This window comes from Cynocephalus volans, chromosome X (genome assembly GCF_027409185.1).
Source record: "Cynocephalus volans isolate mCynVol1 chromosome X, mCynVol1.pri, whole genome shotgun sequence".
NCBI lineage: Eukaryota > Metazoa > Chordata > Mammalia > Dermoptera > Cynocephalidae > Cynocephalus > Cynocephalus volans.
Window position 1 is genome coordinate 113,705,205 of NC_084478.1, and position 20,113 is coordinate 113,725,317.

The 20,113-nt window shown below is 42.2% G+C and overlaps 1 pseudogene; it reads left to right on the top strand.

Annotated features, from left to right (window-relative positions):
- The first annotated feature begins 19,943 nt into the window (after positions 1 to 19,943).
- On the top strand, positions 19,944 to 20,057 carry LOC134368819 (small nucleolar RNA SNORA51; annotated as a pseudogene).
- The last annotated feature ends 56 nt before the right edge of the window (positions 20,058 to 20,113 follow it).

Consider the following 20,113-nt stretch of genomic DNA (forward strand, 5'->3'; position numbering starts at 1 on the left):
GGAACCTCCTTTAATCCTTACAATTCTTCGAAGAAGGTACTGTTTGTTATGGATGAGGAAACTGACCCCAGAAAGTTTAGGTGATTTGCACAGGGTCACATAGCCAGTAGTGGAGGAACCTCAATTTGAACTCATATTTGTCTGATTCTTAAGCCAGATCTCTTAACCGTTATGCTTTGCTTTCTCCTAAAATTTCACACTTTCTTTCTTAATGCTGAGTCTAGTGACATTTATCTTTTAGATTTCAGAAAAGTTGTGAACACTTCTCTACTCTCATGACCACTCTTGTACAGTTTGACTTTTTGCTGCAAGCATGCTTCCAGAATCAGAAAAATTAATAAAGAATGACCTCTTTCAAAATCTTTAAAGTAAAAAAAAAAATGTATCTCAAAGAATATTAAATGTCACATGAGAAGCCAAAATGAAATAGTAAAAACATATATTACAGATTTAGAGATAATACCTTTTAAAAATTAAAAGCTCTACTCAATCAGTAGAAAATAAGCAAAGTACATGTAGAAGTAATTCACATAAGAAGAAACGCAAATCACATTGTTAGGCAATTTCGTCGTTGTGCAAACATCCTAGAGTGTACTTACACAAACCTAGCTACACACCTAGGCTGTATGGTAAAACCTATTGCTCCTAGGCTAAAACTGTGCGGCATGTTACTGTACTCAGTACTGTAGGCAATTGTAACACAATGGTAAGTATTTGTGTATCTAGATACATCTAAATATAGAAAAGGTACAAGAAAAATAAGTACAAAAGAAAAAAAGTGGTACAGGACTGGAAGTTGCTCTGTGTGAGTCAATGAGTGAGTGGTGAGTGAATGTGAAGGCCTAGGACATTACACTACTGTAGACTTTATAAACACTGTATACTTAGGCTACATTAAATTTATAAAAATGTAAAGAAATTGTGCTATAACATTATGATGTCTATGACATCACTAAGTGATAGAAAATTTTCAGTTTCATTATAATCTCATGAGATCAACATTGTATATGCAGTCTGTTGTTGACCAAAACATCGTTATGCAGCACATGACTGTATATACAAAGGTACTTCAGAAAGGTCATGGAAAAATGGAGTTCAAATATAGAATGATTATTTCCATGACTTTTTGGAAGTACCCTCAGTATATGCTACGTATGATATATAAAACGTATTCATAGAAGGCATTATGTATACATATATAACATACATAAACACGTATAAATATATATATTGATAGGATGTAAATGACTTTACGTAAATGGCATCATATTCTACATTTCTTTCAACAAAATGTCCTCTGTTTCACTCAAGAATATGTCCTAAAAAATCTGTCCATGTCATTACCTACAGATCTAGTGCATGTGCAAGTGCTGCATGTACTACATACTTTGAACACACTGCAGTTTATTCCCTAATGATAGAGATTTAGGTGGTTTCCAGTGCTTTGCTATTACAAACTCATTGTAATGGACTTTTTCGTGCATGCCTCCTTGTGCATGTGTGGATATTTGCGGGCTAGGTTACAGACCCTTCAAACCCATTGTGCAGACTGGGTCACAGACCCTTCATATGCCATGCAGACTGGGTCACGGATCCCCCCCCACATGCAGATTGTGAACTAGGTAAAAGATCCTGGGAGCTGTGGGTAAAGTTGATAGGCTTTATTCAGATATGAGCTCAGCCCCCAGCCTCCAGCCTCAGCCTCAGTCTTAGCAGCAGCAGCAGGAGCAGCAGCACAGGTGGCCTCCTGGGGTGCCCCAGGGGCACTGTGGATCAGAGTCGTTTGTCCTTTATACTTAAGTCAGATAATCAAGGAATATCTGGGCACACACGCACAATTACATCAGACAATAGCCAAGGAACACCTGGGCGAACGTGTGCAGTTAACATATTTACGTCAAACAGGCCAGGTAATGCTCAGCGAGATTCTGAACAGCTGAGGGAGCCTAAACATTTTTCATTTTCCTGACAATATTTCTCTAGGATTGGTGACTAGAAGTGGAATTGTTGGATCAAAAGGTGCATTTAGAGTACACCACCAAACTAGTCTCTGTAATGTACATCTATCATCTGAATTCTTGTTAGACTTTGACTGGTCTGGTCTAGCCAGGCCCTTGAGACCAAGCCTCCATGTCTTTGCTGCTGCTGCTGCTTCTTTCTAGATTGCTCCCCCTTCTCTGTTCAGCAAAATCCTGTTCAATCATTAAAGCTCAACTAAAGTATCACTTATTTCCAGAGAATGTCTCTGACAGTGACCAAAGCAAGCTGAGTCAGGTGTCCTTTCCTGGTGCTCCTAAAGTGCCAGATGACTTAGATGTTATTATTATAATGTGTAAAAACTGTGTTTAGGCATCTGTCTCCCCTATAAGTCAATAAACTCCTCAAGGACATTTGTGTCTTATTCATCAGCATATACAGTGAAAGGAATAAAATTCAGCACCAGTTAAAGGATGAGACACAAACGCAAGGCAGCTGGCCGGAGAAGGTTTTTATTCAGCGGGCACATCTGCTTTTATAGAGTTAGAAGAGAGCTGATAGGTTTGCTGAGGACAAGGGGAGTTCGGGGATTGGATGGATTGCATTGCTAAGGGAACAGGAGCAGGGAGCCTGTGCTGATTGGCGTGCGATTCGCGCCGGCGGGAAGGTATTGAGGCACCGGCGGGAAGGAGAAGGCGGAAGAGAAGGGGAGCCAGCGCCATGATGGGGCGCGGCCGAAAGGGTTCTCATACGACTTAATATACAGGACAGAGGGCAGAACAAACACTCATGAAGTATAAGCTTGTTGAACCAAGTGTCCAAGAGCGTGACTATCTCCTCTATTCCAACCTACAATTCAGACTGGGGTTGTTTTGGGCCCTTAAGAGAGTCCCTTAAGTGAAGAGCAGGCTGTGAGTGTATTGGAGCCCAGAAGGGAAGGCTAAAATAGCTCGAGTCCTGTGCTCTGAGCTTGCCTGGGTTTGGGGAAAGGCAGCTGCAGGCATAATCTAGAGCAGGTTCCCACTTGGGCCAAATGGTGTTCCTAAGCAAAGCCCTTCCTCAGCATGGTGGGCAGCATGCAATCATAATGCCCTAGAGCCGGAATGGAACTCATTCATGGTTCTACTACAACCCCTCCCTCCCCTCCACCTTTCAGGGAGAAGAAAGACACAGAGGCACAGAGAGAGGTAGAAGGCTCCCATGGCTCCAGAGCCCACAGAGAGTGAGGGACATCATGAGTCCTGGTACTGTCTCCCTTTGGTCAGGTCTGGTCCTGCCTTCCCCATCCCTGTGCTTTTCCAGCAGCCTGAGTTGCTACCGCACTTTTCCTCAGAGCCCGTATGGGTGTGTAAGCCCCAGTTAGGAATGAGGCCAGAAGCAGAAAAGAGAAGGCTCTTGTCATTGCCTTTCCCACTTGGATATTTCCCCTGGGGTATGGGTGACAGAGGAGAGCAGGAGAGAAACAGGCTGGACAGGGCCTGCTGCAGTCAACAGCTGAATTACACAGGTTAGTCATGGAGTCTAATAGGAATAGGTGGGAGTCCATAGCTCTGGGTTCTAGGACCAATCTCTTTCCTGGCTTGACAGATGAATTTAGCATTTTATTTAATTTCTCTTTATTTCTGTTTTCTCATCTGTAAATGAGGTCAAAAGCAGATTTAAAGAATTGTGTCCTTATAGCACTTACAAATATATAATTTTTCATAATTTGTCTAAATTCAGGAATGTGGAAGAATGTTAATTCAGACTTGGTTCAAAGTGGTGTTAGGTTGGTTATTACTCAAGGAGCAAATATGCAATGTAAAGGATATAAAAAACTACAGTGCAAGTGACTGAATGCAGCAACCCATTGTATATCTTGTATGTCACTATGGTGTGGCCAGAGCTCAGTGGTCTTGGAGGTCCATGTAACATTGTTACTGGACTATTGGGGTCCTTCTCTCAGAAAGTGGAAAACCACCAAGACCAAGATAGGAGGAAAAGACTTTATTACTTGCAAGTAAGGAGAACACTGAGGACCACTCCCAGAGCAGCGTCTCCCCGAACAAGGGAGAGGGGTTGTCTTATATAGCCAAAGTTCTCACCTAACTTCCCACCCAAGTTCCTTTATTAAATGAAGGACACAAGCTTGTTCAATTTGTTTGTTTTGTTTTGTCTTGTTGTTGTAGCTGGCTTTTACCAGGATCCAAACCCTTGACTTTGGTGTTATCAGCAACATGTTCTAACCAGCTGAGCTAACTGGCCAGCCCTTTGTTCAATTTGGATTGGTTGATTATGGGACATCGTTCATTGGTCAGTTCTGAAGACAAATTGGCATTTGAACTGGGGAAGGAATGTGACCTTCGGGCACTAGCAGGAATTCAGGAAGTTGTCACACAGGCTAAATCTTGAGCCCTTGGCTAGTAGAGGTTACTGTCCATAAGTGGTGAATTGAGACTTTCTCATCGTGGTTGTTAGGTTGGTGAGACAAACAGAATAAGAGACTCCTAGCCAAACGTTATCAAGCAAGGGAGTTTATTCCAGTGAACCTGGAGGGGAAACTGAAAGGTCAGTGTTCCACACTCCTACAGACTAGCAGAGGCTTTATAGGGTTTGTCTGGGAGAGGGTAAGGCAACTATTCTGAGCACTCAGCATTGCGTAATGGCTTTGCAGTTTTTTGTTTTTATTTTTGCTTCGCACAAGATGTTTTTATCTGAACGCATCAGCCTGAGGGAAAGGAAGGGGGTAAGAGGACAGGGTGAGGGAGTAGTAGATGTTCTTACGTTAAGCTGACTGTGAGGCCTGATAGTGGTTGACCCATGACATAAAACAGGAACAGTTAGGTGTGGAAGTCCCAGCTCTTTCTTGGGCAAAGATTTGAGCATTAAAATGAGGCAAATTCACCAAAGTTCATCTCTGGGTCCCATATTTCAGTTTCAGCCAATATATTTTGAGGGCAGTCTAGTATTTCATGGTTCATGACTTTCCACCACCTCCTGCAACAATAGAATCTCAGAACAAAGGGTTATGACTGTTTCACTTCCTATTTCAGACTTTTTAGCAGTAGTGAGCATCTGGGTATTTAGGAGACTCTGGACCCTAGGTTACAATATGAGATGCTCACCAAGTTGGAGGAGTGGAGAACTTTGAGTTTACTGCTTTTCAGTTTAGAACTTCCAGTACTGTCAGGTCTTAGAAAGAACTTTAGACTACCCTACAAGGCAACATACCCATATCTACTACTCAGTGAGTTACTTCAAGGCCTAATGTCCAGGCTCTTGACTTTGACATTCTTTCTGTGACAGGACTGGGAATGTCTCTCTTTCTCTGTTTTTGTTCTACAAGTAAGAAATTTTCAATGCATGTCAACTTATGGGCTTTTTGTAAACTAGGGTGGACATGATCTACTTCAGTGGGAGAGGAAACTTTCCACCTAAGCTTAGTCTGGCAGAAGAAAAGTCACAGGGCATTTATTCAAAGAGCAAATTAAAGGAATTGGTAAACTTATGGCATAAGTGGAGGGACAAAGAAGGATGTCAGAGAAGAGGTCAAAAGTGTTCAAAGTGAAGGAGATCTGTATGTACTATGGTAAGTGATGACACCAGACACACTCTACAGTCCAAGCAATGAGTCCACATGCTCTGCAAGAATCCCTTTTTCACTGGCTTGATCTAAACTATCTGGTTCTCTCCAGAATCACAGTGCTGTAAAGCCGTGCTGTCATAGGGCTGGCTACTAATGGCTCTCAGCACCTGTGGTCTATTTTTGTGCTACTGAAACAACCCAAGGAGAAAATCCTTCATGTGATATAGACCTTTATAGTACTAGACCTGGGGGGATTACCAATTAATGGATAATGGCACAGCAAGGGCACAGAGGGGAGAAGTATACAGTATGTTTGGGTCACACAGATTGGGGGAATCTCTTTTTGTTGGAGTAAAGGAAAAATGGGTGACAAGGCTTAGAACCTGTGACTCGGGCTGGATTCTGAAGAGCCCTGAGTGTCAGGGCCTTTGAGAGCAAGACAATGGCAAGATGAGCCCGCAAAACAGGAAATAAAGTAAATTAGAGTTGGTCGGTTGCTCACTTGGTTAGAGCACAGTGTTATAACAGCAAGGTCAAGGATTCTGATCCCCCTACTGGCCAACCACACACAAACACACAAAAAGTAAATTAATTTGATCACTTACTTGTTCTCTGAATTTTTCTCTAAATAACCCCAGTCCACACTGGACATTATCTTCTCCAAATTCCTATTGACCTGGTAACAATCCCTACCTCAGACACTGATGAGGGGGGATGTGAGATAGACTACTGTCCTACATAAAGCAGCTGTCCCCATATGGGGCACATGGCAGGCACTCAGTAACGGTGAGGTCTTAGAGGTCTCTAGAGGACAAGTACTGTTTCCTTGTGGTTGGTGTTTGTGTCTCTCCCAAACTGACACCCCTATATAAGGGGCTATATAAGAAATCATTATGACTGTCTTTTATTGAGTGCCCAAGATGTAAAGATCTACCATCCCCAATATAGGTAAATGCTAAAAATATTAGCTGCAAAAACAGCATTGCTCAATTCATTGTGTAACTTTTGTTAGAATTGTAAGCAGTAACTAATTCATGATTATGTATGGGTGAGGTTTGAGGGCTCATTAGCAGAATATGGTTGTTCGGAAGAAGAAAAAACCCTGAATGGGTACAGGTAATGCAGAAGTGAATTCACCTTGAAGTTAATGAAGCTTAAGCCTCAGAGTCTCTTGATTTGTATGGGCACCATCTAAGGCCTCTAGGAAGAGTTGTGGTAGGCTACATTCTAACATGATCCCCAGTGATCTTCACACTTGTATAATCCCATTCACTTGATTTTATTTATTTATTTATTTTTTTTGTCTTTTTCGTGACCGGCACTCAGCCAGTGAGTGCACTGGCCATTCCTATATAGGATCCGAACCCGCGGCGGGAGCGTCGCCGCGCTGCTAGCGCAGCACGCTACCGAGTGCGCCAGGGGCTCGGCCCTCATTCACTTGATTTTAGATGGAACCAGTGAATATGATGAGATATCACTCCCATGATTATGTTACATTATGAATAGTCCATTTTTGTGTGGCTATAACAGAACACCTGACACTGGGTAATTTATAAAGAACAGGGGTTTATTTGGCTTACAATTCTGGGACAGCTGCATTTGTTGTGGGCCTCAGGCTGCTTCTACTCATAGCTGAAAGTGGCAGGCAGCCGGTAGGTACAAGCAAATCACAAGGAGAGAGGAAGCAAGAGAGAGAGGGGAAGTGCCAGGGACCTTTAAACAACAAACTCCCAGGGGAACTAATAGAGCGAGAGCTCACTCACTATCCCCACCCCCTAGGGAGAGCATTAATCAGTTCATGAGGGATCCGCCCCCATGACTCAAACAGCTCCTAACACTGCCACATTGGGGATCAGATTTCCACATGAGTTTGGCAGGGGACAACACATCCAAATTCTATCACATTATTTGGCAAAAAGGATTTTGCAGATATAATCAAGATCCCAAATCACTGAGTTAATTATAAGGGTGATTACTAGGTGGGCCTGACCTAATCATGCTAGCTTTTAAAAAGACTGGCCCTTTCTTAAATTAGAGAGCTCTAACACACGAAAGGGATTCAACGTGAGGGGGGATTTTCCACTGCTGGCTTCGAAGATGGAGGGGTCCATGTGGCAAGGAATTTAAGTGATGTTTAGGAGCTGAGAGTGGCCCCTGGCAGATTGCCAGGAGGAATGTAACATCTCACTTCCACAACTACAAGGAACTGAATTGTGCCACAACCATGTGAGCTTGGAAAAGGACCCCAAGCTCCAGATGAGAGTGCAGCCTGATGAAACCTTCATTTCAGCCTATGAGACCCTTAGCAGAGAACACAGTCACACCATGCTTGGACTTCTGACTTACCCAACTTTGAGCCAGATACCTCGGTGTTATTTTAAGTCACTAAGTTTGCAGTATTTTGTTACATGGCAATAGAAAACTAATGCAGGGGACATAACTATGTCTCACATATTTTTGTAAAGTTAGTAAAAGCAAGAATATTGACCACACTGTAAGACCACTGTTTCTTTCTACTCTGATTTCTCCTCTTGTTGGTGGTGAGATGAGTGTGGGTATGATGGGGAGCAAGTTAAGAGGAAGTCGATCTGGAACTACATTTAGTTTGGGTTTAGTTGGAAAATTTATTCATGTGTTTCTCAGTCCCCTCCACATATAGTTAAGTAATTACTAGTAAGATTTCACTGGGTAGTAAATGGAAGTTCAAGGATTCAAACTAGGGTTGTCTGACTCTAATGCTAATGAGACTAACAGGACACTCATGCCCACGTGTCTTTCATATGCTTAGCAAACCATCAACAAATCTTATAGTTCAGTTTAAAAGCATGGTGGTCTATCATCAGCCTCTTGCCAGTATTTGATACTATTTCCCACTTCCCACCTGATTCCAAGATATTTTTTAGTCTTAGCTCTCATCCCTGTCCAATAAATACCATATGATTTATCAAAAATGGACTTCTGGCCTTTTTCTTACAACAACCGTGCCTGTGGCTTTCCACAATCACATCTACATAGGTTCATATTAATTTCTTGGTCATCTGGTATGAAATACTGACACTGACTAAAATACTCAAAATACACTACTCAAACTCAGAATACACTACTACAATAAAGACATTGGCTTCAAACTGGTTTGTGTGTGTCATTAAGAATATTTAAGATGAGTATCTACACAAGAAAACCTGAAATGCTCTGAAATCTTAAACCCATGTAAGAAAGAAACTTGACAGAGGTTGACAGCAGTTTCTTCAAGTTTGTCAATACTAAAAACATACCCATCGCCAATGATGAGTTGTAAAGCTGAAAGTATTTTTTATCAACCACAATAAAAAATTGATTAACCACGCCAAAGAAAAGATTACATTATCTTTTTATTTTCTTTAGGGAAAATGTTATTACAAAAATGCCATAAAGACCTGAACATTGTGACCAGCTTTTAAAATCTAAAAATCTAAAAATCACTTTGTAGTGTGGGGTTATGTGACCTCAGTGGCTGACTTCTTCATGGAAAAGACACACACACACACACACACACACACACACACACACACACACACACACACACACACACACACGGTCCGCTCACAAGGGGAGCCTCCAGCTGCTCTGTACATTTCAAACATCCAAGATTGTGGCTGCCTGGAGGATCTATATTTGTTTTATCACTGAGCAGTGAAAACAGGTGGCTGGGTTATTTGCTTACCCACAAGCGCACTTGAATCCACCTCCTGCTTCCCAAATTAAAATACAAAGCTCTTTTCTATTTTCTAATGACAAGCAGGATGTAGGCTGATAGTAATAGCAGTAATGATGATAATAATAATAACCATAAGGAACAGAACAAATATTAAAAAGAACCAGTAAAAATCTCTCACTCTCACTCCCAGCCTCATTTCCTGAACCCAATTTCAGTGTCTGGACAGGACTGCAAGGGAGTGGTAGACCTTAAAGTCTTGGGAGAGAGGAGGTGGAGAGTCTAGGGAACAGGAGAGAAAAAAAGGAGACATGATCGATTAACCCCAAGAGTGATCATCCCTGATAATCGGAGAAAGGCAAACAAATTCCAGGGAGACGACATAGTTTTAGTGTCTCTGGCAAGGACATAAGTAGTAATAATGTCAAGTGAGGGGTGAGGAGCGGCGACCCGGCTACTGCCGGAGTGCTGCTGGGAGGGTTAATTGGGGACTCGAGCTCACTGTTAACACGGGCTTTGCTGGACAAAGGTCTGACGTGAATTTAAGTCAATGTATAGTCTGAGCCCAATTTCCCTCCTGAGCACCATCTCCCTGTTGCCTTGGAGGCAGGTTGGCGCGTTTCTGGCCACTAGATAGGAAAGGAGGAGACTAAAGCCTGTTCCGGATCTGAGGAGGTTCGAATGGGGATATCCGAAGGCGAGGCGGGAGACCACAGTGTGCCCAGGACTGCATTGCCTATACCACGTTCCTGTCTCTACTTCAATCTATTTTAGGGCCAAAAAAAAATTAAATAAATAAAATAAATCTCCAGTGGGCTTGGGGGAGGGATATGGGAAGGGGGTGGCGGTCGGGTTTGGGTACCAGTTTCCTATTGCATCGAAAGCAAGCTTACTTTTGGCACAGCGAAAGAGGGAGGAGGGGAGGGGAGGGGAGAGGGAGGGAGAGGGGGGGCAGGGAGGAAGAGGGGGAGGGAAAGAAGAAGAAGAATGCCCTGGCTCCCTGCAAGGCCGTGTGAGGGTGGGAACAACCTGCAAACCTCTGGAATGCAAGAATGGGTAAACGAGCACCGCAGCGGATCACATACCGCAATTTTCACACTAAAGCAACTCCTTCTATCCATTTTAACTCAGAAAATGGAGGGCAAACAGGAATGCTGGGGGCTGCGGAGAGGGGGTGTTGGTGAGTGGGAAGCCTGAGTGGGTGCCAGCTTCCTATTGCGGAGGATGTGGGCGTGCTGATCGAAAGATAGAGAAAGAAAGGTAAGCACCCGGATCCCTGCAGGCTACTGCCTGTAGCTACCCCGGGGTGGGGGCGGATAGATGCCGTAGCAGATGCTTTCTGAAACTGCATTCCCTACAACCCCTGCCCCGCCTCCCCATTCCTTTTGGAAAAAACCGCAGTGGCTTCACATAGCAAAGGTTTATTTCTAGCTCACAATAAATGCCCAACACGTGTTGGTAAAGGTCAGGGTTAAAGGGGCTGTGCTCCCCGTATCCTCTCAGGCACTCAGGCTGACAGGCTCCAGAATCTGGAATGTCGCTGATCACTGTGGCAGGGGAAGAGAGTCATGGAAATCTCTCATCCACTACATGTTAGTTTAGAAGCAACATGTCACTGCTGTTCACAGATGATTGTTCAAAACTAATCATATGGCTTCACCTAATGGCAAGGGTCAAGTGGAGATAATGGACTAGAAGTATAGATTTTTGTGTAGAGAAAGGGTAAAGTATAAAGTGAGTAAAATAAACTGGAAGAAAATATAAGACTTCAAGGGAGGAATGCCTTTCTACAGCACTAAAACAAAACATAATCCTACAGAAAAACTAACAAGAAAAATACAAGAAAATGAAGCTTCTATGAAGCAAAGCAAGAATAAATGTGCCCTTTGCTTTTTGTTTTCTCTGTGATGCCATTTTGGGACCTCTTCATGTCTCCAGACAGTTCTACAAGGTTGTGGCAGCCTGATGGATGTTGATCAGACGGGAATTCCCGCTGGAGTGAGATAAGGTTCCAGGGGTTCACCGTGCCAGTTTTACAACACAGGATAAATCCATCCCCTTGGAACTCAGAGAGGTGATTCTCAGGCAGGATGTGGAAAGGCTTACCCGGGCCACACTCCTCTCCAGGTGGGTCTGCCTCTGGTTTCTGTGCCCCAGCCGGCACCAGGCAGCAGGCCCTCCTGGGTTGATGGCTTGGCTGTCTTGGACAGACATGCCTGCAGGAGGACGACTGTCCCATTGCAGGTCAGAGCACTTTGCCTTTCACTCATGTTCCCTTTCTCTTTGTGGGAAGGTTTTGTAGGGGAGACGGTAAGACCCCAAAGCTTCCTAACTGAAACATCAGTTGGGATAATCTTTGGGCAAGCAGATGTCTGAACTGGGTCTAATCAGGTAACTTGGGGTTGAAGCAGAAGAGGCAGACCCTTCTCTCATAGTCCAGCGAAGTATCCTCCAAAACAATTGAGGCAAAAATGGGGTTAGATGGCAGATAAGACCTCACTTATTCCTCTCCTATTCATCTTTCTCAGACTCCCAAAAGGGCCTAGGATGTGCCCTGGCCTGTTTAGATGGTTCTCTGACGACTTTAGCACTGTGCCTGCCTGGTGCAGTGCATGAGGTCTGAGTCAGCCCAGCTCCAGAAGTACAGGAGACCCCAGGTAAATGGAGATTGCAAAGACACGTGGTCCTACAACTCAGGAGAAAAGAGGAGTCACCTCCTGTCTGAACGACCCATGCACTTCAGGCCCGGTCCACGACTTGGGGGCTAGGGCAGTCAAGCTGTGAATAGGTGTGGAGATGCTTTTTAAGGCATTGATGGTGGAGGGTCAACAGCATTTAGAGCCTGCTTCTCTGGGCACCTCCCCATCTCCACCCAGAAAGCTGGTATTTCAATCACATGTCCACACAGTAACTTGCCTGGCTATCTCCAGAGCAGAAAGAATTGAGGGTCCAGGACCCTGGAGAGAGAGCCCTCTGCTAACCAGGATTTTCCAGCTCTTAGGAGACAGTGCATGAGTGGGAGCGCTCCTGTTGGGGCTGGGTAGAAGGGATCAGGCTCAGGGGTCCCTGCAAAATGTTCAGGCCCCAGTCAGCAGAAGGCATGTAGATTACTGCAAGGGAACAGTCACTGGCTCTACCCTTAAATCCATGATTCATGCTAAGGTCATGCTTTTCCCAGACTGCCCCCACACCATGACTGAGCACAGCTGGGCTGTTAGAGCTGGGCCATTTCTGCTTGAATCTTTAATCTTTCCTTTAATCTTTGCTTGTACTCTGCATTGGCCTGCTGCAGACTTTCTCATTAATCCAGTGAAGTCTCAGGTTCTTCCTGCCTAATGCTCCTTCCTTCCCTCTTTTTTCATAGATGTGAGATATGCATCAGTCTGAAGGCTCTCCCCATCTTCTCTTGCTCCTCCCCCCTTTATCTATCATAGGTGTTTACCCAGTAAATCTCTAGTATGTCTAATCTTGTCTTGGTATCAGCTTCTAGGAGGGCCTGAACTGATGATACAGGGTCAAGGTGCTTTCACAGATGAGATCTCAAGTTCACATTTCTCCATAGCCATACTATTTTTCAGAGAGCCAGGATAGTACTAACTGGGTTCAAATCCCAGGTTAGCTACTATTAGCTGTGTGTTATTGGCCTCTGTGCCCTTTTTGTAAAATAGGGATAATCACATCAGTTCCTCTTAGGGTTGCTGTCAGGTTTACATGAATTATTATATAGACCACTTAGTGTCAACTCATAGTAAGCAATAAATATCAGCTGTTTTTACCATTGTTGATAGATAAAGTCAGAGAAGGGGGAAAAGATCTTAACAGGAAATGTAGGTATTAGTGAGTTTGGCACTGGAGCTTTCATTCTAAAGTTCTGGAGCTCTAAGTATATACACTTTATTGATTTTCAACCTAGAAGCTAAAATTAAGGTTCAGGAAAACACATGAAACAGTTAAATAGCATGATGATTGCTGTCTCTACTTTCAACCCATTGGGTGGGTAACTCCCAAAATGAAAACAGTATTATAATACTGCTTTTTTTCCTATATGTATTCATCAGACAACTCATTTCAGAATACAGAAATGGCACTGGAGATCTTACCTGTGTTTTCCCCTTCTTGTTGTTACATTTCCAAATGCTCTTTATAGAATAGTATGTCAAAGGCATGACTTTCAAAGAAGGGACAAGGCAGAGTAGGAAGGGATCTAACATTTGCTTGAGTGATCACTAAGAGCCAGATTGCTGAGTTTGGTGTTCTAGGTTGGTTCTCTCTTTAATTCTCCTAACTATCTTGTGAGGTAGGTAGCAGTATTTCCCTTAAACAAAGAAGAAACAGAACTCAGGTTGAGTATATATTACAAGGCCCTAAATCTAGTAAACTGCAGAGCTTCAATTCTAATCCAAGTCTGTTATACTCCAAAGCCCATACTCTCGCCCACTCTACCTTAATTTTTTTTTTTTTTTTTTTATAAACTTCAGATGATGACCTTACAGGACTGGAGAAATGATTGGTTTGAATTTGCATGACTGGATGTTAAATTGTAAGTTTCCTCTTAGGCATCAAAATATAATGGATATGAGATTAAAGCCAGGTTTTCAAAGGAAATAACCAAGCAGATCTAAAGCCCACAAGGAGAATTAAAATGGTCATGAGAGGAGATATGGAGAGGGAATTTTTGTGAGGAGGGTTTCTCTGGAATGGGTTTCCAAGGTGGAAGAATTGGGGTGCTTCCCCCTTCACCCCATGGGTTCAGCTGGACCCCTTGGAACTTGATATACACCTCCTGGAGTTTGGATGCACAGTACTTAACTCCAGCATGAGAAATCTTACTGGCTAGAGAATGTGGCTGTGGTGATGATGTGGCTATGGTGATAGTGGGAGCAAAGGAGAGGTGACTGTTGTGATCCGTCTGTACTTCCAATTTGTTGGGGGCTAAAGATTTATGGGTGTTTCCTGCATACCAGAAATTGACCATGAAGGAGGGCAAGCGGCTTGATACTCAGGCCTGTCAAAGATAAGTGTTTCGGGGTGCTATGAATTCCACAGGGAAACTGTATGGAGTGGATAGCTGGAAAACCCAGAGCTGAAGGGAAAAAAGCAACAGAATGTTTTACTCTTGATACAGGAGTTGCAGTAAGGGAGCCTCTGATCAGAAAGAGTCAGCTTTAAACATCAGCTAGATCCAGAGAGAATGAAGCCAACTTACTATGTGACCAGTAAAGAATTTTCTGCTCCCTTCCCCCCTACTCCTTCCCTTCACTCTAACCGAAGACCTGAAGTCAAAATTAGCAAGCTGAGGAAGAAGGCTGGGCAAAGAGAAGGAACCAAGCACATCCATTCCCTCAAAGGTGGGAGGTCATCTGAAGTTTGCACTAGCTGAACAGAGAAGGTTTAACTCTAAATCAAATTCAGGGACCCTTTACTATTTAGGACTCTAAATTCTAATCACTGGATTGAGGCTCAATTTGTGACTTAAAGTGACTGTACAGTTCTTTAGAGTGAACAGCAAAGCCAGGGGTCCTGGGAAAAACTTAATTTTAATAGTACAGTATTAGGCAAAAATTTCATTTTGACTATACCTCACCAGTAGTTCTTATTCAATATATTGACTACATTTATTTGGCATGGTGTTTGTGATGTGCCATGCTCCTATGGATGAATACTACTACTATTTTTGCATTAATTTTTGCTACACCAGCTTTCTTCTGCTTAGTATTTGTCTGATATATATATATCAGATATATATATATATATAAGATATATATATATATCTAATTCACATATATATATGTGAATTAGAAAGAAAAAAGGAAGAAAGAAGAGGAGAGCGGAGGGGAGGGGAGGGGAGGGAAGAGGAGAGCTCTTCAATTCTTTTTTTTTTTTTTTTTTTTTTTGTATTTTTCGTGACCGTCGCTCGCACCGGCCATTCCTATATGGGATCCGAACTCGCGGCGGGAGTGTCGCCGTGCTCCCAGCGCTGCACTCTCCCTAGTGCGCCATGGGCTCGGCCCATGAGCTCTTCAATTCTTAATGGTATCTTTAATGACCCTTTAAAGACCCACTGCTTAGGAGTCTGGGGACCTCAGGTTGAGAACTACAGATCTTAGGAATATATTCTTCACTCTTGCCTTTTGGGAAGGGAGAAAGGAGAATTATCATTTTTGAGCATTTATTCCGCACCAGAAATTTGCCTTAGGCAAGACTATATCTAATGGCTACCTTCTTTCCTTTTTAGGTGTTTTATGAATGGCACGTGAGTTATTTCACAACATGCTTCCATTACCAATCCATACATTCCTGTAAATGGAAAACAGGATTATTTATGTTGATGACAATACCTATGACAATAAAAAAAAATATTATAATAGCTATTTTTAATGGAACCATCATGTTAGCTAGGTGTTGAATGTCATGGAGGTAAATATACTCTTAAAATTACCCTTCAGTTTTCGAAGGGAAGCTGTCTAGCCATCTGGGTAGATGAAACTACATCATCTGTGTAGTTTAAACTAGCTAAATCAATAGATTCAAGTAAGAATTTGGCTCCACTTATTATAATTGACGGCCTTTTAAAATCAATAGGACGGCCCACTTTAGGGCCCAATAACGTACTTTAGGCCTCTCCTGAATATTCCTAAGACATATTTTAAAAACTGAAATAAGTAGAAATCAGCTAAAATAAAAATAAACTACCTATGACTTTACCTGGAAAATATTAAACTATTAGTCATTGAGATATTAACATGTGTGTTGGGTTCTCCTTATATTTTTCTCTCCTCATATTTACAGCAGAAATCTAGGAGAGGGAGGTTTGTGGCAGAGCTGGCAGTAGAAGCAGCTTGAAGCCAGTGGTTTTTCTTATATTTTGAAAAGGATTACACTCATTGATGATATCAAGCCAGATGTCCCTATATGGAAATGGAGGGCATTTGAGGGCAGCGATAGAAAAAAGGTCAGAGTTTGTAGGTCTTTTCAGTAGCAGAGACATGAGCATTTCCATATCAGGACTCAAGGAAGACTGGAGAAGCTGGGCACATAGTTTTGCCAAAGATTCCCCTACGCAGAGGGTTGGATGGAAGCAGCAAGGACAAGGGATCTGAAGATACCTTGCCAGTTCAGTAAATGAGCATCTCATCCCTAACCAGTGTGGACAGATGATGACAGCAGGGATCTCTTCAGGCTTTGGTGCTTGATAAGACCATAGGATGGTTGTACAACTAATGGAGATGGGGAAACCCAAAAATAACTGAAGTAGAGATTTTCCACCAGCATGCTAGGTTGGATATGAGGGTCATATTTCTGTTTATTTAAAGGCAATTTGAGGCTGGCCAGTTAGCTCAGCTGGTTAGAGCACGGTGTTGTAACACCAAGGTCAAGGGTTTCAATCCCATACTACCAAAAAAAAGTAAAGGCAATTTGAAAATGTGATATTTCTTAAATGTTCAAGCATGTTTAGTAGGCCTCCTATTTAAATTTTCAAGAACAAATCCTCATCTTTTTTTGGAGTGTCTCATGAGTATCATAAGCTATTTCACAAGTTTCCTCTGAATGGGACATGAGTCCTTCTTAAGAATTCATCTAGTTGGCCAGGCCCTAGATCCCACAGAGGACACGAAGATGAGAGGTCTCCAAGCCTGCCCATCTAGTCACCCATCAATCACCAATGCAAAACTTGAATCATTTAAGCCATCTAACACCAGGAATTTACTTATCTAAATGAAGAATTCACTAAGACACAAAATCTAAGAAGTACTGTCTTCATTGAATACACATTTATTGAGCAACTTCAATGTTCTAAGCACCAGAATTAGAGATCTGATAATTAGGTACAGTAATCAATAGGATGCATGGAATTATCAACAAAACCCATCTTCTTTTCACTGGTCCCTTCTACTGCCACTCCCCCTCTCTGTGGACTCCTTAATCAACAGACCAGAATTTGAAGAGGAATAATTGACATATGTTGAGTCTAGTCATCTCACAATGGTGTGATGGTCACAGTGCAGCCAGCCTGGATTTCTACTACTGTTTGATAAATATACTGACGGGATACCTAAAAGTATGTTCAGATAAATAACTTACCTAATCCAAGCACTGATTCCAAGAAGGAGTGACAGTAGTGGTAGGACATATTTCATTGATTTTTAAGTGTTCATGTCGAGGGTATATGAACCTATTTTACTTGCAAGTTGCACTTCTTTTTAAAATTAGCCTATTCGAATCTATGGCCTATTTCCCTAGTCTCTTATAAGTTGTAAAATAAAAAAAAAAATGTTTTAAAAACACTGTTTGTCTTTTTTGTATGTTATATATTTGTATATGATTATTCTGTTCTTGTGTGCTGCATACCTAAGAACATTCTTTATGTTGTTCTATTATAAAGTTAAATACTCATGTATTCAAATTTATCCAACTTTTCCCATAGGCATCCTGCCAATAATCTAATATTTAGAAAGGTCATCCCTGAGCCAAGATTACAAAATCTCCTTCATTTCAGGCAGGCATTCTATGATTTCATTTATGAAATGTAAATCTTTAATCAATTTGGGATGTACTTTTGAATAAATTATAATGCAAAATAAATCTAACATTCCTCCCAAGTATTTTCTCCAAATGTTTCTTGACTCTCCCATTTTTTGACTATCCCATTCTTTCACTACTAATTCAAATGTTCCCTCTAACATATGCAATAAATACATACACACATAGACAGGTATTTCCATTCTGTTTCTCTGATCTATTTTGGTGCTTCAAATAAACTGTTTTAAAGAATATTATTTTACATTGCAACTCCTTTTTTCAAATTTCTTCTACTTTATTTTCATTATCATTTAATAAACTGATTTTATTAGGCTTGAACTTCCTTTTTTTTTTTTTTTTTTTAAAGATGACCGGTAAGGGGATCTTAACCCTTGACTTGGTGTTGTCAGCACCACGCTCAGCCAGTGAGCAAACCGGCCATCCCTATATGGGATCTGAACCCGGGGCCTTGGTGTTATCAGCACCGCACTCTCCTGAGTGAGCCATGGGCCGGCCCATTGAACTTCCTTTGTGTATCAGTTTGGGGAGAAAAATACTTAAAGAACCATATGTATAGTTGGCTCCCAATTTTGTAAAAAAAAAAAAAAAAAGAGTGATCTTTATTGCAAATATATGCATAATTCTAAGAATATATGGCAAAGTATTAGCTGTGGTTATTTCAGGTATGTATGTGCTAGATATCTCCCATTTGTCCCCCTACCCATTCACTTTCCTCCCAGCTCTTTGTCCCCCTGGCTTACCAATATAGATAACATCGAAGGTCTTCCTTGCCCTCTGGCTTCCAGTTTGGCCAAAAGGAAATACCCAAAAGCAGACAGAAGGGAAAAGTGAGGAGGTCAGGTATTTATTCCCCCTCATTTCTACTACTCTGTATTCAGGGTCGCTGTGAGCTGACTGCATCCTGAAGATCATAGCTGCTGTCAGGTGGCCCTTTCCACAAAGTTGTATACCATTCCAGTAACCCCTCCCCTTCTTCTTCCTCCCACCCCCTCTGCCCCTCCCACCCCTCTTCCCATCCCTCCTCCTCTTCCACCCCTTTTCCTATTTCCTTTCCTCCTACTCTGCTTTGCCTTGGGGTAGTAACACCATTTTATGAACTGCATACCCCCAAAATTCCTATGTTGAAATCCTAATGCCCAGTACTTAAGAATGGATCTGTATTTGGAAACAGGGTCTTTACAGACAAATTAAGTTAAAATGAGGTCGCTGGGGTGGGCCCTAATCCAATGACTGGCGTCCTTATAAGAAGAGATTAGGACACAAGTACAGAGAAAAAGACCATGTGAAGATACAGAGAGGAAATGGCCATGTACAAGCCAAAGAGAGAGGCCTCAGAGAAACTAACTCTGCAATTTTGATCTGACTTCCCAGCCTCCAGAACTGTGAGATAATAAATTTCTATTGTTTAAGCCACCCATGCTGCGGTACTTTGTTATGGCAACCCGAGCTGACTGATACACACCACGACCCTACCACTCTGTTGACAACTTAGAAAAAATTCCTTATTATATTCTTCAAATCATCCATTTTGAGTCCCACTTATTTCTTGCTGGGATCCTGAATGATTCAGTAGGATTATATGTGATTATTTCCATATTTGTTCTTACTGAATTTTTAAAAATTTCTACAATAACCACAGAAGACTCTTTTTTTTTTGCTAAAGATGTGAAAAACAGTCATAAAAAACTTGGTTTAATAACTGGGAAATTTTCATGTAATATGGATTTGTAAGCATAGACATCCAACACCATCTCTCTCCTCCACAGATCCTCTACCCTAGGATTCCCAATGTTATGTCCAAGGAATTATAACGGGTGGAACGTGACATCTGCGCTGGAACTAGGGAAGTTTGCCATCCTCGCCCAAAAATCTACATGTATTTCTGATAGATGTAATACCTAAGATGGCTACCCACGTTTCCTCTAATGGGAAAGAGCAAAGCTCTGCATAAGTGTAAGGATCTGTTATAGAACCCACTAAATGTTCCAGCCAGATTCATAGGGGCAAGAAGCATCAGGAACAAAACTGCCTCTTACAAGCAGCACCCTAAGAGGTCACACTGAGAGGGGAGAGGACAGGAAAAGGCCTGACAGGGCATACTCCCGGCTGCCACACCCAACAGGAAAAGGAATTTTTAAATTTTTTCGCTTGAGGTCAGAACTTTGAGGCCTCCTGGTGTATTCTTACAATGATTGTACAGAAAGAAGAGGCAAAAGTAAACCGACCCCATACGCACCTCAGCCCAGGCCCTGTTAATGTATTGTGAATGGGGGGACATGGAGTTGAGAAAAATAAAAAAACAAACCCACTTCTACACCACCTCGATCTTTCCTTGA